The sequence below is a fragment of the Rhinatrema bivittatum genome, chromosome 1 (genome assembly GCF_901001135.1).
Source record: "Rhinatrema bivittatum chromosome 1, aRhiBiv1.1, whole genome shotgun sequence".
NCBI classification, from domain to species: domain Eukaryota; kingdom Metazoa; phylum Chordata; class Amphibia; order Gymnophiona; family Rhinatrematidae; genus Rhinatrema; species Rhinatrema bivittatum.
In genome coordinates, this window is record NC_042615.1 from 715,178,176 (window position 1) to 715,192,442 (window position 14,267).

General features: G+C 47.8%; 1 protein-coding gene across 2 annotated transcripts in view; it reads left to right on the forward strand.

The window, feature by feature from the left end:
• Positions 1-6,503: 6,503 nt before the first annotated feature.
• Positions 6,504-14,267, forward strand: part of ELOVL7 (ELOVL fatty acid elongase 7) — a 102,384-nt gene continuing 94,620 nt past the window's right edge. The window contains exon 1 of one of the 2 annotated variants that reach the window (XM_029576602.1): positions 6,504-6,775. The gene's annotated coding sequence lies outside the window, so the exon portion shown is untranslated. The remainder of the gene's footprint in view (positions 6,776-14,267) is intronic. The other variant, XM_029576592.1, reaches the window with a different exon arrangement.

Here is a 14,267-nt window from a genome sequence, read left to right on the forward strand (position 1 = left end):
AGGGGAATAGCTTCTGGATACCTGGTTGTACAATCGAGAATGACAAGGATATAACAACATGCCATACTGGGTCAGACCAAGAGTCCATCAAGCCCAGCATCCTGTTTCCAACAGTGGCCAATCCAGGCCATATGAACCTGGCAAGTACCCAAAAACTAAGTCTATCCCATGTTACCGTTGCTAGTAATAGCAGTGGCTATTTTCTAAGTCAACTTAATTAATAGCAGGTAATGGACTTCTCCTCCAAGAACTTATCCAATCCTTTTTTAAACACAGCTATACTAACTGCACTAACCACATCCTCTGGCAACAAATTCCAGAGTTTAATTGTGCGTTGAGTGAAAAAGAACTTTCTCTGATTAGTTTTAAATGTGCCACATGCTAACTTCATGGAGTTCCCCCTAATCTTTCAATTATCTGAAAGCGTATTTGTTTCCGCAGCTAGACCTATCTAAGGGGCCTACCAAATCCATAGCGACCCTCTCAAAAGGTGTCTCTATAATTGGCATAGGCACTAGGGGAGCTACGTGCGTTGCTGCCAGTCTGGTCAGCTGACAGGTAGGGCAGGACTGACAATAGTCCTGAACGTGTCGATACAAGCAAGGCCAATAGAACTGGGCTAAAAATTTTTCTTGTGTTTTCTCTCCCCCTAGGTGGCCCCCCCAAAAGATGACTATGGGCGAGCCGCAACACTTGCTGATGATACTGCCGGGGACCCAAAAGCTGCTCAACTGTTTCGCCCTATAGAGTCCCCTATGCTACTCTGTATACTAGATTTTTCTTGAGTACAAAAAAGGGGAGGGCTGGCTTTTGACCCTCCACCCCAGAGACTAAATCTCCATCTATTATCTGTATATTCTCCCGGGCCCCTTTTAGTGTCCCATCTTCTTGTTGGGCCCGTCTAATATTCCCAGGGTTTTCCTCACCTATCCTGTCTGAGGGAACCTCTATGGGTTGGAGAGCCCCCCTCTAACTCCATGACTGCCTCTAAACCTTGGGAATAATTATACTTTTCTGTCCTACGTTGTCTACGAGGCTTGGGTATCTTAGGATTATTAATATACAAATCCAGGTCTTCTAACGGAAAGACCTCCGGTAATGAGGTCTCTTCCTCGCTGAAGTCATCTGGGCTCCTCATGAGCCGGGCCCAAAGAGTCCCAAAGTCTGGATAATCTCGTCCCAGTATCACCGAATATGGTATCAGGGGGAGCACTCCCACTTCTACTGTCACTTGTCTCACTGGAGTCTTCAATAGGACCTGACTGGTCAGGTATTGTCTCTGGTCTCCATGTATATACAAGCGAGGGTCACTGTCTGTTCATAATCAATCTGTGTTCTTTTGACCAGTTCCCTCCGAATGAGAGTTTTTACACTTCCCAAGTCTACTAAGGCTTGGGTCGAATCACCATCTAGCTCCACCGGAACCACGAAGGTTGAAAATCCCGAGCGGGGAATGTCCACAAACGAGCAGGAGTAAGGGACCACCAAATTGACGTCCATAAATTCAACCTCCACTCGATAGCAGACCCGAGCAAAGTGCCCCCTCTCTCCTCAGTTGAAGCAGGTCTCTTTGGGCTTCATTGCTTCTGGGTGTTTACTCGTTCCGCCCTCAGGCTCCTCTAATGCATTGTCAGGGTCTTGTGGGGTAGGGAGACTCTCCACTTCTCAGCTGATATAGCGGCTTAGGGCTCTGCCCCTCGATTCTCTCCTTCCTTTCTCCAAGCCTTTTATTCGGGAATTCTTCTCTGCTGGAGTAAGCCCACAGCCTGTGTCTGCAGCATCCAAATAACGTTCTACTAGGGAAATCCTTCAGGGTTACCGCTGTCTGTCGCCGCACTCATTCACGCACTCGGGAGGGGAGAACGTCCACAAACTGTTCTGCCATGACAGTCTCTGCAAATTGAACTCCCATTTTATTATCAGGTTCTAGCCACTGCCAGCACTGGTCCTTTAATTTCTGAGCCAGAACCCAGGGTCTCTCTCCTGGGGTAAAGATTAAGCCCCAGAAACCTTTCCGATAAGACTCCTTAGACAGTCCCAGTCTATCAAGTATGGCAGCCTTGACTTCCTGATAGTCTTGGGCTTGCTGGTTGTCAAGGGCCCGGTATGCAGCCTGGGCCTCACCGGTTAAATATGGGGCCACTCTCATGGCCCACTGGGACCTAGGCCAGGCCATGACCTCCGCCATCCTTTCAAAGGTGACCAGGAATGCTTCCAGGTCATCTTGGGGCCCCATCTTTGTCAGCCAAATTTCCAGTGTTGGTGGGGTTGGACTCTGTTCCGTTCTGGTGTGTACCCCATCGGTCCCTGGTGTCCTTTGTAGTAATTGGCCGTTAAGCTGTGCTTGGGCTTCCAGGTGTTGCTGCAATTGTTGCTGTAGTGCTGGTGCTGCACATACTGGGTCTGAGCGGCTGCCCGGAGCTGTTGCTGTCCCTCCACCAGGGCTTGCAGTAGCTGCTCCATTTCTCAGGGAGGTTTCTGCAGAGGCTATCCTGAGCGCCTGCCCCTTCAAGACCAGAAACCTTTCCCCTTCTTCCAAACAAAAGAAAAGTCTGCTTCACCAGCTCTAACTCACTTCTTCTGTTCCCTCCCTCCAGCAGAGCTTCTCTCCTTAGCCGATACCAACAACCAAACAAACAAAAAAAAAAAATCCTGTGTGGCTACCATTGCAGCCAGGCCCCCCCAAAAAATGTTTTTTTTTTTCTGCTAGTGTGGGTCCTTGACTGTGCAGATGCTTAGACCAGGTAATCCCTCTTCTGATACCATATGTGATGCCCTTGGAGCAGTCTAAGACAGGAGAAGGTCGGAGAACAGACCAGGCTGGAGTCTGTTCTGCTTTTTAACAGTTTAATTACAAAAAAATTCAGCAAGACAAAATCAAAATGGCTGCTTACCTCAGCAGACTGACAATGCAAGAACAGTTTTCAACAAGAGCACAGCACTCCATTACAGCTTCCTTCTTCTCCCTGGGGCCTCTCTAATTCTCTCAGGGCCTTACCTTTGTATCCCTTACCTCAGGGAAACACCCCCACCTGAGGATCCCTTTCCTGTCTTAAGGTGGACCAGGCCAGATAGCTGGAGCCAGTCCGTTAAGGCAGTCTGAGGCTCTCTGTCATATACTCTATCACAGGCAGTCTGAGGCTCTCTGTCATATATCACAGGGACAGGAATGGAGGCTCAGTGTTGCTTGCGGGCATTGCTGCTGTTTTTCATTTTTCTAAATACTTTGTTTTGGAGGCAGGCTTCAAGATGGCCAAGTGGGAACGAAATGCCACAAAACAAAGCAGCTGAGCTCTGCATAAGCACTGCTGATGAGTAGGACCTTACTCAAGCGGGCACCAAAACATGAGGAAGGCAGCAGAAAATGCTGAGCCTGCACTGTGTGACATGGGAATCTGCACCTTTTTTCTTTTTCTTTTTTTTTTTTTAGATCATTAGATGTGTGCAAATTTATCAACACAGAGGGCAGCTGAGTATGAGGCAGTCAGCAGCTGTGGCAGGGGCAGGCACTGTGAGGTAGATGCCACAGCAGTGTTCTGAGAGGGGCATTTTTTGCCACCTCAAAATTCTGCCACCTGAAGCAGCCGCCTCACCCTGTCTGATTATAGAACCACCCCTGTAGGGGAAGGGGTTGCTGGTGGTGTGATATGTGTGTGGGAGGTGGTGATGGTGAGTGTGAGATGTAAGGGGTAGAAATGCTGTATGTGATATGTATGCGTGTGGGGGAGGGATGGAGTGGTGGTGTGTGTGGTGGTGGTGTGTGAAGGGTGGTCATGTGTGTGGTGGTGGTGTGTGAAGGGAGTGGTCATGTATGGGAGGGTGTGTTGGGTTTATGTTTTATGAGTGTGGGGGGTTGTTTCTGTGGGTTTCAGATATGTGGGGAGGAGGTTGTATCTTCTCTCTCTCTCTCTCCTTTGTGCATACCTGTCATCCCCCTCTCCTCACCCCCTCTCCTTTTCTCTCCTAGCCCTCAGCCCTCCCCTCCCACTCTGAGAATCATTATTGACCTTGCCCTGCCCAACTCTCCCTAACTAACTGCTCTCTTCTTTTCTCCCTCCTCCTTTTCCAGCTGCTTCCTTGGGCTGGTGGGGTCCGGAAATTGCCACCAGCCTGAGGCTTGATCAACTGCCCATCCTGCCTCTGCCCCTCCCCCCCGCCCTTTGGCTGCTTTCTGACAGGTCGATCCAGTAAAGTCCGTAGGAGAGCGGACGAACGCCCGCTCTCCCAGCGCACGCACCGGCCCTTCGCCGGTGCGAGCGATCCAGTATTTAAATGAGATGACGCGGTGCAAACGAGGAAAAGGAGGCGCTAGGGACACTAGCGCGTCCCTAGCGCCTCCTTTTTGTCAGGAGCGGCAGCTGTCAGCGGGTTTGACAGCCGACGCTCAATTTTGCCGGCGTCGGTTCTCGAGCCCGCTGACAGCCACGGGCTCGGAAACCGGACGCCGGCAATATTGAGCGTCCGGTTTTCGGTCCGACAGCCGCGGGCCGAATTCAAAATTTTATTTTTTTTTTACTTTTTTTTACTTTTGGGGACCTCCGACTTAATATCGCTATGATATTAAGTCGGAGGGTGCACAGAAAAGCAGTTTTTACTGCTTTTCTGTGCACTTCCCTGGCACCGGAAGAAATTAGCGCCGACCTTTGGGCGGCGCTAATTTCTTAGAGTAAAATGTGCGGCTTGGCTGCACATTTTACTTACTGGATCGCTCGGGCATACCTAATAGGGCCCTCAACATGCATTTGCATGTTGAGGGCGCTATTAGGTGCCGCGGGTGGGCCGCGTGTTTTCCTCCCCTTACTGAATAAGGGGTAAGGGAAAACACGCGTCCAGAGCAGGGTGACAGTGCGCTCCGACGGAGCACACTTTACTGGATCGACCTGTATGGCTGGTGGGACCTGGGGAATCCTACAAGCCGTACTACGTTTTTTCTCTTCCCTTTCTGGTCCCGCAGCTCCTGCCTCTCTTGTATCTGTGGTGGTGACCCCACCCCCCAGCGGCTCCAGACGAACATCACAGAGTGCACACGTGCAGATGCACCATGACGACTAACCGGAACCCCTAATATTTCTATCATTTACCTATGTATACGTATGTGTGTGTATATATATTTTCAGTGCCCTTAGTTCTTGAATCAAACTGTGTTAATCATGCCCTGGGATGTCACAAGGAATGAGTAAGAAAGGCAACTACCTTGGGTGTCAAGGCAGAAAGAGAGGAGAGGGCCACACCACCCTTTTGAATCGGACCAAGAGTCTGCAGCCAACGGGGGGCTAAAACAACTCTTGCCCGGGGCTTGAACGCCTGCTCTGGCTAGCACACAATCTCTTCTATTTCTCTTCACCTTTCCCCACACTTCAGCCTGGTTCTATCCTATCCCCTTCTCCTTATTGTCTTCCTCCACATCGCCTCTTTCTTGTTCTTTACTTGCCAAGCCAGAGCCCGGTGCTGGACTTCTCCACTTAAGGCTCACCCAGCTGTAGCCCAGATTGAACAAGACTAATGTATACAACTCCTCTGAGCTGTACGTATGTGGAGGCGGCTGTTGTTTCTTTAGAACGGGTTGCACCCCCCCCCCCAAAAAAAAACCAAAAACAACCCTCTCCTCTTCCGTTTATCGTTGACCGAATGACTTTGCTGACCACAAACTGTTGTAATGTGCCCAGCGTAAGAGCAGAAACGAACAAAACAAACCCAAATGTAAGGCAACTCCTCATTATCCCCCCCCCCCTCCAAAAAAATAATAATTTGCCACTATCGGCTTTAACTTCAGTAATGTTTAATATCAAGTTCTCGAGGACTCCCGTTAGTACATTTAATCAGCAGCAGGAAGGCAGGTTTGCAGGGGAATATGTAGGGGCAGGTGGGTGGGGGCGAAACGGGATTCTACATGAGAACGATTTGCATCTTATTACTCCTCTTTCCAAACCTGGACTCAGGGTAAGGTACAATTCAGTACAGTAACAGCGCCTTACAAGCTGTTAGTGTGCCTGAAACGCACCCACATGTAACGCAGACCCGCTCCCTCCCCCCCCAAAATGTACAACTGTCAGATCCGACTCCACTACCTCCCCACGCCTGTAGTCTCCAATATCAAGTCAGTCCTGAAAGGAGATTAAAGGTGGACACAATTTAACACTAGGTGTTTATTCTTTTACTTTGAAGGCGAATCCCTAACTAAAAGAAAAGGGAGAGACCGTAAACAGGATCTTGTCAGACCCAACAGAAATGCAGCAGGACGCCCCTGCAATTATAAATACAGCCTGCCGAGAAAAGCCCAGGGAGATCGGTCCTGTTGGTTTGTCTATTCGTGCTCCAGCAATTTCTGTCACTGATGTATTTAAATTAAAAAGTTACTAAGAACCGGTACCAGGCATCTTCTGCCTTCCTCGGCCTTTTTAACACTGAGCCGAGTGCTCAAGTTTTTTATTTGTGGGAATGGTCCCCTCCCCCCTTCCGCTTCTCCTTGATGCAGAGCGCGGCAGCTCGGCTTCCCCGGAGTGGCCTCTAGGAAGGTCACGTGACGTCCTGCAGGTGGGGCGGGGGCGGGGGCTGCCGCCGGTGCATGGCGAGCACATTGCCGGAGGGCAGGGCAGGAGATTCAGTGTGTGCCGCCCAGAGAATCACTGCCCCCCCCTTCCCCGTCTCGCCCGATCCGTGCTTGCGGAAAGGGTCGCTGACTGAGAGCTCGCCGCAGGTGTGGGCTTTTCCTTCTGGTGCTCCGAGTTTGCCTCTTTCCAGCGCTGGTTATAGATAAGAAGGAAAGGAGGGACAGGTATGTCGCACCGTTCTGCTGCTCGTCTTTCCCGGACTTCCCCTTTTAAAGAGATTGGCCGCGGAAAGTTCTATTTGTCCCTGTTTTCGGACGCTGGGATACTTTTCGGCGTCTCTCACACATGCGTTTCTTTGTACGCTTCACTTGATCTGCTTGGATCGGGTGTAGCTTTTCCATCTCTTCCTAATAATATTCAAACTGGTTACAGAGTTGAAGGAAACGGAGATTGGTCAAGATTTTAACTCCTAACGCCGGACAGAGTGTGTGAATAATCCCTTTTTTTTTTTAAAGCAGAAAATACAGCCTTTTTTGGATACGAATTGGGTGGGGGGTAAACTCAAAATATAATGCACAGTACTGTTTTTTTTTTCCTTTTGTGGTAGTGGTCTTATTAGAATCCAGTCTGGTCCGAAACCTATAATTAGCTTATTGCAGTGACTTTACTTTTCGGGGCAGATTTTCAAGAATTCTTTTCCCTCTCTTTCATCTGATATGGGGCCCTGTGGAATAAGATGCAGTCAGAGAAGGTAATTTTCAAAGGAATTAGGTGTGTAAATGTAAAATCAAGCCAAAAAGGTAGATTTTAAGACCCTTGCATGGGCATCCATGTGCATGCCAATTTTATAACATGCACTGGTAAACCTATGGCACACGTGTGGCCCAGCCACATACATATCTTCCCAGTTCGGCACACGTAGGACTTTGAAAATGAGCCTCATAGAGCACACAGTTCAACCTGGAGTTGTGCACACATATTTTGTCCGCTAACTTTACTGCTGCTGCAGAAAGGAGTTGGGCCTACAAAAAATGTGTGCTTACAACTGTGTGTATTCATTAACGCCCTTTCATCCAAATCTCGTGCTAATGAAGGTGACAGCTAGTATGTCCCAATACACAGGTCACTACAATATGGACTTGCTAAAAATGTGTACCCGTTTTGGGTGCCCGCTGTTTCAGTGCATTCACAGCCCCCTCTCTGCATGTGATAGAGTATTCAAATGAGACACAAATCATAAGGGTGCCAAAAAAGTGTGGCAACCAAAAAAGAGCATCCATAATGCTACTCATTTTATTGTATTGGACGTCCATATAGTATTGTGTGTGCGGCTTGTGGACGCATCGAAGTTCTGTCTAAAGGGCATACATCTGTCATACGGAATAAGACTTTCCAGTTTATTCATTTTAAACATTTATCGTAACTCCCTCAACGTGACGTTATGCTGTACATCCTAATCCTGCCTGGGAAGTATATAAATCGCTGCTGGGAGTAGGACTGTCCTTTTGTATTCAGTTCAGATTGGATCTATATTATATACAGACTGGTGTGAACTGGTGCCTGGCATTCATATTGCATATCGATATCGCAGGAATATCAAGATCGAGATCAGCATCGCTTCGTTTTGAACAGGTAAGAGAGGGTCAGAATCATGGACGTCCATGAAAGAGGCAGGACATCCGTGATTTGTACTCGGTTGCCCTGCTCCTTTCCTGGACGTCCAACACGTGGCCGCCCGTTATGTGCCTGTAGTCTGTATCCAAGCCCTGCTCCTTTCATTAATTGCATTTTTTGTCATCGGTTCATGTGCTCTGCTTCTTTGTTCTTACCATTAACTGCATGTATTGGTATCAGTTGATACAAACCATGTGGCCAGCTTCTTTCTTCTTCCGTTACTTATTAGTGGAAAGTTATATTGACATCACTCAGTGGACAGTTGATATTTGGACACATTATCTTGAATTGAAATGTATTATTAACAACTGACGTATACGCTGTTTTTATTTGCATTGACAGTTCCGACAAGCAGAGACAGATTGTTTATGGCTGCAAAACGAACTTTTTCTTAGGTGGCAAGAGCGGCTAGAGTTCTGGATAAGCAGGCAGGCGGTAGCCAAGCGTCCCAACAAGGAAACACATGATCATTTTACAGATGGCGAGAAGGACCTACTGTGCCACATCATCTGCGAGAACTGTAAAGTTCTCTTCAGATCAAAGGCTTCTGCTTCTACAAAGAAACAGATTTGGGAGAAGATTGCGCTGGATGTCAGCTCCCAGTCGGTAATGCACAGGGAGGTCAAACAAATCCAGCACCAGTGGTGCAACACTAGAGGGGGAGGTAAAAGGAAAGGCCACCAAAACGGAGGTGTCAGCATGCAGGACTGATGGGGGGGTCTAACTTGTCTTTCTTCACAGATGGAGTCAACAATAATGTGGCAGATGTCATGGAGGAAGACGCACAATCCCTTCCCATACCAGAATTTGTCTTTCCTTTGTCAACCCGATGGGTCCCCCAGCGAACTAGTCAAGGATAATGATACCCAGGTCCCTATCACACTCAACCTGATGGAGGTTATATCTGAAACTCAAGGAGCTGAGACTTCTGCGGCACCAACCCTGGACGAGGAATCAGCGGCTGTTACGACCGTCGCTGCCCGACGCCTCCACTCCGCCCACCTTACCACATTGGCGACTCCCTCCGGGGTTGATGGAAGGCTGACTGCCGTGGCGTCTTTCGGCCGTCCTCGTCCGGCATCCCTGGACCGGCCAGACGCTGCAATACGCCATGTTGACCTGATGCCTAGGGGCGCGCGCGCGCGGCACAGCCCCACCTTAAGTACCAGAAGTGGTGCGAACCTCAGGGGTGTCCCCCTGAGATGACGTCATTCGCTTCAGATATTTAAGGTCTCTGAATTGCTAACAACTCGAGTTAGCAAGGATAAGGATAACTGATATGGATAAGGATTCGTTCTATCTACGCTACTTTGCCTCCTCGGACTAAACAGGGGTACCCGCTCCTCGGGGGGCCTCGTTCTCTCTTACTTTGTAGATTGCAGTCTGGAACCGGTACTCGCTCCTCGAGGGCCCTCGTTCCCGGACTTCTTCGGAATTCACTTCTGCCTGGAAGTCATCACTGCCTACTACATCTGTGAGTTACCATCGCTCTCTCAGAGCTTTCCCTGGAACCAGGTACTCGCTCCTCGAGGGCCTATTTCATTCCAGCTCCTGGGCTTCTATGAGACATTGCGTGAGTGTTACCATCAGGTTCGGTCCATGAACTCTGCATACCCTGCCTACTCACTTTATTTCAGTTTCTCTACAGCTCAGCCTCCAGGGATCGCTTTTCCAGTATCTGAGGGACTACAGCCCAGACGGGCATTCCAGCTCACTACTGCCACCTCTGGTGGTTCAGTATACTTTTTAATAAAAGAACTAGTGTGTGTCTGTCTCCTAACTCTGACCGGTGGTCCCTCTCGGGATCTTCCCCTGGGGGTGTGGTCATCTGCCACCGGTCCAAGGATCCACCCACAACTCTCCTAAATAATAACAGTGGCACCAGCCCCGAACGAGGCAACAGTGGCACATGACCTTGCAGAGGCTTTGTTTGGCATCAATGGGCTGAATGAAAACATCATGTCCACAATGTTGTCACAACAGGAGTGGCACAAAGAATTTGTACACAAGGAACTCAAGGAAATATGTAACGAGATCAGAGGCAGTCATGGTTAAAAGGTGAGGTGAAAGAGGCTATTTTAGCCAAAAAAACATCCTTCAAAAACTGGAAGAAGGATCCATCTGAAGAAAATAGGATAAAATATAAGCATTGTCAAGCTAAGTGTAAAACATTGATAAGACAGGTGAAGAGAGAATTTGAAATGAAATTGGCCATAGAGGCAAAAACTCATAATAAAAACTTTTTTAAATATATCCAAAGCAAGAAACCTGTGAGGGAGTCGGTTGGACCATTAGATGACAGAGGGGTTAAAGGGGCTCTTGGGGAAGATAAGGCCATTGCAGAAAGACTAAATGAATTCTTTGCATCCGTGTTTACAAATGAGGATGTTGGGGAGATACCAGTTCCGGAGATGGTTTTCAGGGGTGATGAGTCAGACGAACTGAACGAAATCACTGTGAACCTGGAAGATGTAGTAGGCCAGATTGACAAACTAAAGAGTAGCAAATCACCTGGACCGGATGGTATGCATCCTAGGGTTCTGAAGGAACTAAAAAATGAAATTTCTGATCTATTAGTTAGAATTTGTAACCTATCATTAAAATCATCCATTGTGCCTGAAGACTGGAGGGTGGCCAATGTAACCCCAATATTTAGGAAGGGCTCCAGGGGCAATCCAGGTGACTGTAGACCAGTGAGCCTGACTTCAGTGCCGGGGAAAATGGTGGAAACTGTTCTCAAGAACAAAATTGTAGAGCATATAGAGAGACGTGATTTAATGGAACATAGTCAACATGGATTTACCCAGGGGAAGTCTTGCCTAACAAATCTGCTTCATTTTTTTGAAGGGGTTAATAAACATGTGGATAAAGGTGAACCGGTAGATGTATTTGGATTTTCAGAAGGCGTTTGGCAAAGTCCCTCATGAGAGGATTCTACGTAAACTAAAAAGTCATGGGATAGGAGGCGATGTCTTTTCGTGGATTACAAGCTGGTTAAAAGACAGGAAACAGAGAGTAGGATTAAATGGTCAATTTTCTCAGTGGAAAAGGGTAAACAGTGGAGTGCCTCAGGGATCTGTACTTGGACCGGTGCTTTTCAATATATATATAAATGATCTGGAAAGGAATACGACGAGTGAGGTTATCAAATTTGTAGATGATACAAAATTATTTAGAGTAGTTAAATCACAAGCAGACTGTGATACATTGCAGGAGGACCTTGCAAGACTTGAAGATTGGGCATCCAAATGGCAGATGAAATTTAATGTGGACAAGTGCAAGGTGTTGCATATAGGGAAAAATAACCGTTGCTGTAGTTACACGATGTTAGGTTCCATATTGGGAGCTACCACCCAGGAAAAAGATCTAGGCATCATAGTGGATGGTACTTTGGAATCGTCAGTTCAGTGTGCTGCAGCAGTCAAAAAAGCAAATAGAATGTTAGGAATTATTAGGAAGGGAATGGTTAATAGAACGGAAAATGTCATAATGCCTCTGTATCGCTCCATGGTGAGACCACACCTTGAATACTGTGTACAATTCTGGTCGCCGCATCTCAAAAAAGATATAGTTGCGATGGAAAAGGTACAGAGAAGGGCAACCAAAATGATAAAGGGGATGGAACAGCTTCCCTATGAGGATAGGCTGAAGAGATTAGGGCTGTTCAGCTTGGAGAAGAGACGGCTGAGGGGGGATATGATAGAGGTCTTTAAGATCATGAGAGGTCTTGAACGAGTATTTATTTATTTATTTATTTATTTCGTAATTTTTTTTATATACCGCGGCACGTTAATAACATCACCTCGGTTCACAATAAACAGTAAATCAGCAACAAGCTTTACAGTCAGTATGAGAACGAGTAGATGTGACTCGGTTATTTTCACTTTCGAATAATAGAAGGACTAGGGGGCATTCCATGAAGTTAGCAAGTAGCACATTTAAGACTAATCGGAGAAAATTCTTTTTCACTCAACGCACAATAAAGCTCTGGAATTTGTTGCCAGAGGATGTGGTTAGTGCAGTTAGTGTAGCTGGGTTCAAAAAAGGTTTGGATAAGTTCTTGGAGGAGAAGTCCATTAATGGCTATTAATCAATTTTACTTAGGGAATAGCCACTGCTGTTAATTGCATCAGTAGCATGGGATCTTCTTAGTGTTTGGGTAATTGCCAGGTTCTTTTGGCCTGGTTTTGGCCTCTGTTGGAAACAGGATGCTGGGCTTGATGGACCCTTGGTCTGACCCAGCATGGCAATTTCTTATGTTCTTATGTTGTTAGGCAGTAGCTTCTCAGTCCAGCTTGATGAGCAATCTGATCAGCACCATCCAAGATGTAGCCAGTACTTTGCGTTCTCTGAAACTCCCAAGAGTATTAGCCATGTAAAAGTATTTGTTCAGTGTAAGCAATGAATTATGTTTCCTATTTATGGGCTCTTGTTTTGACAAAGTTCGTCATCTACATAACCACTGTAATGGTTAATTTGGTCGGGGTCGGGGTGGGGAGCCCGGCCCTGAACTGTACATTAGGCTAAAAGGGGGGTATGGGAGCCCGTCTGGGGGTTCTGTTCTATAAATAGCTAGTCCAGGAAATAAGTAACCAACATTAAACATGATTTTTAAGCCATGCAAATATAAGAAATATCGCAGCTTATGGCACAACCCCCACTTCCCCATCCTCAATCTCTTATATTCACTCACCCCCTCAGCGCCCCTTGGCATCATTGCCATCTCCCTCCCCTCTTCCCCCCCCCCCCCATCATCATTTTCATGCCTCTCCCCTGGTATCATCCTCCTTTTTCCCCCCCCTATATCCACCACCACCAACTAGCATCTGTAACATCACCTTCCCTCAACCAATATTGCATCCCTCTCCCTCATATGCTTTGTACACAGGACAAGCCACCAACATGTTTTACCAAAAATATTATTAAAACTAATAATTTTGTTAAAACAGTTGTTCTTTATTATAATTGCAAAACTATTTACAGGGGAGGAGGGGCAGGATGAAGGGTGAGCGGCCGCTAAGGTCCATGGTGGGCCGAAGAGGATCGTCACTGATGGGGAGATGGTGGCCAGCTTGGTGGAGCCTGGGCCATGGCGAGCAGCGATTGAGCTGCTGCCAAAGATTGCAACAGCTCAATCGTTTGCTGCTGGTAATGCTGCAGGTCTGCCAAGCTGGCCACCACCTGCACTATCAGGCCCTCCAGGGCATCCAGACCATGGGTGAACCAGACCTGGAGAGCCAGCACAGCATTCATTGTGCCTGGATGGGAGCGGGTCTGCCTTGCTCCCCTGGCAAACCTTTAATAGCCGTGAGGGATTTATTTATAATTTATAGGGATGTGCAGCAGGGACAGATTCGTCCCATTCGGTATTCATATTCGTGGGGAGCCAAATCCGTTGCATCCGTTCTCGGGGGACCCCGATCCGTTCATTAGTTACGTATGTATTCATTTCCCAAAAAAACCCCCATCCCAACCCTTTAAATTTTATTAACTACAACCCCCTAAGACTTACCAGAAGTCCCTGGTGGTCCAGCGGGGGGTCCTGGCGCGATCTCCTGCACTCGGGCCGTCGGCTGCCGGTATTCATAATGGCGCCGCTAGCCTTTGCCCTCACTATGTCACAGGGGCTACCGGTGCCATTGGTTGGCCCCTGTCACAAGGTAGAGCACAAGATGGCGCCAGCTGGCCATTGCTCCTACCATGTGACAGGGGCCGACCAATGGCACCGGTAGCCCCTGTGACATAGTGAGGGCAAAGGCTAGCGGCACCATTTTGAATACCGGCAGCTGACGGCCCGAGTGCAGGAGATCGCGCCAGGACCCCCGCTGGACCAGGGACTTTTGGTAAGTCTTGGGGGGGGGGGGGTTATTTGTTAGATACATTGCATTCGTGGGGGTTCATCATACGTTTCGTGACCCCACGAATACAACGAATAGGGATATATACGTTGTGGATTGCCAATATGTCTAAAACGAATCCACACCCCTAATAATTTATATTATTAAGCATATATAGACTGCAAGCATACTACAGTACAGTTTT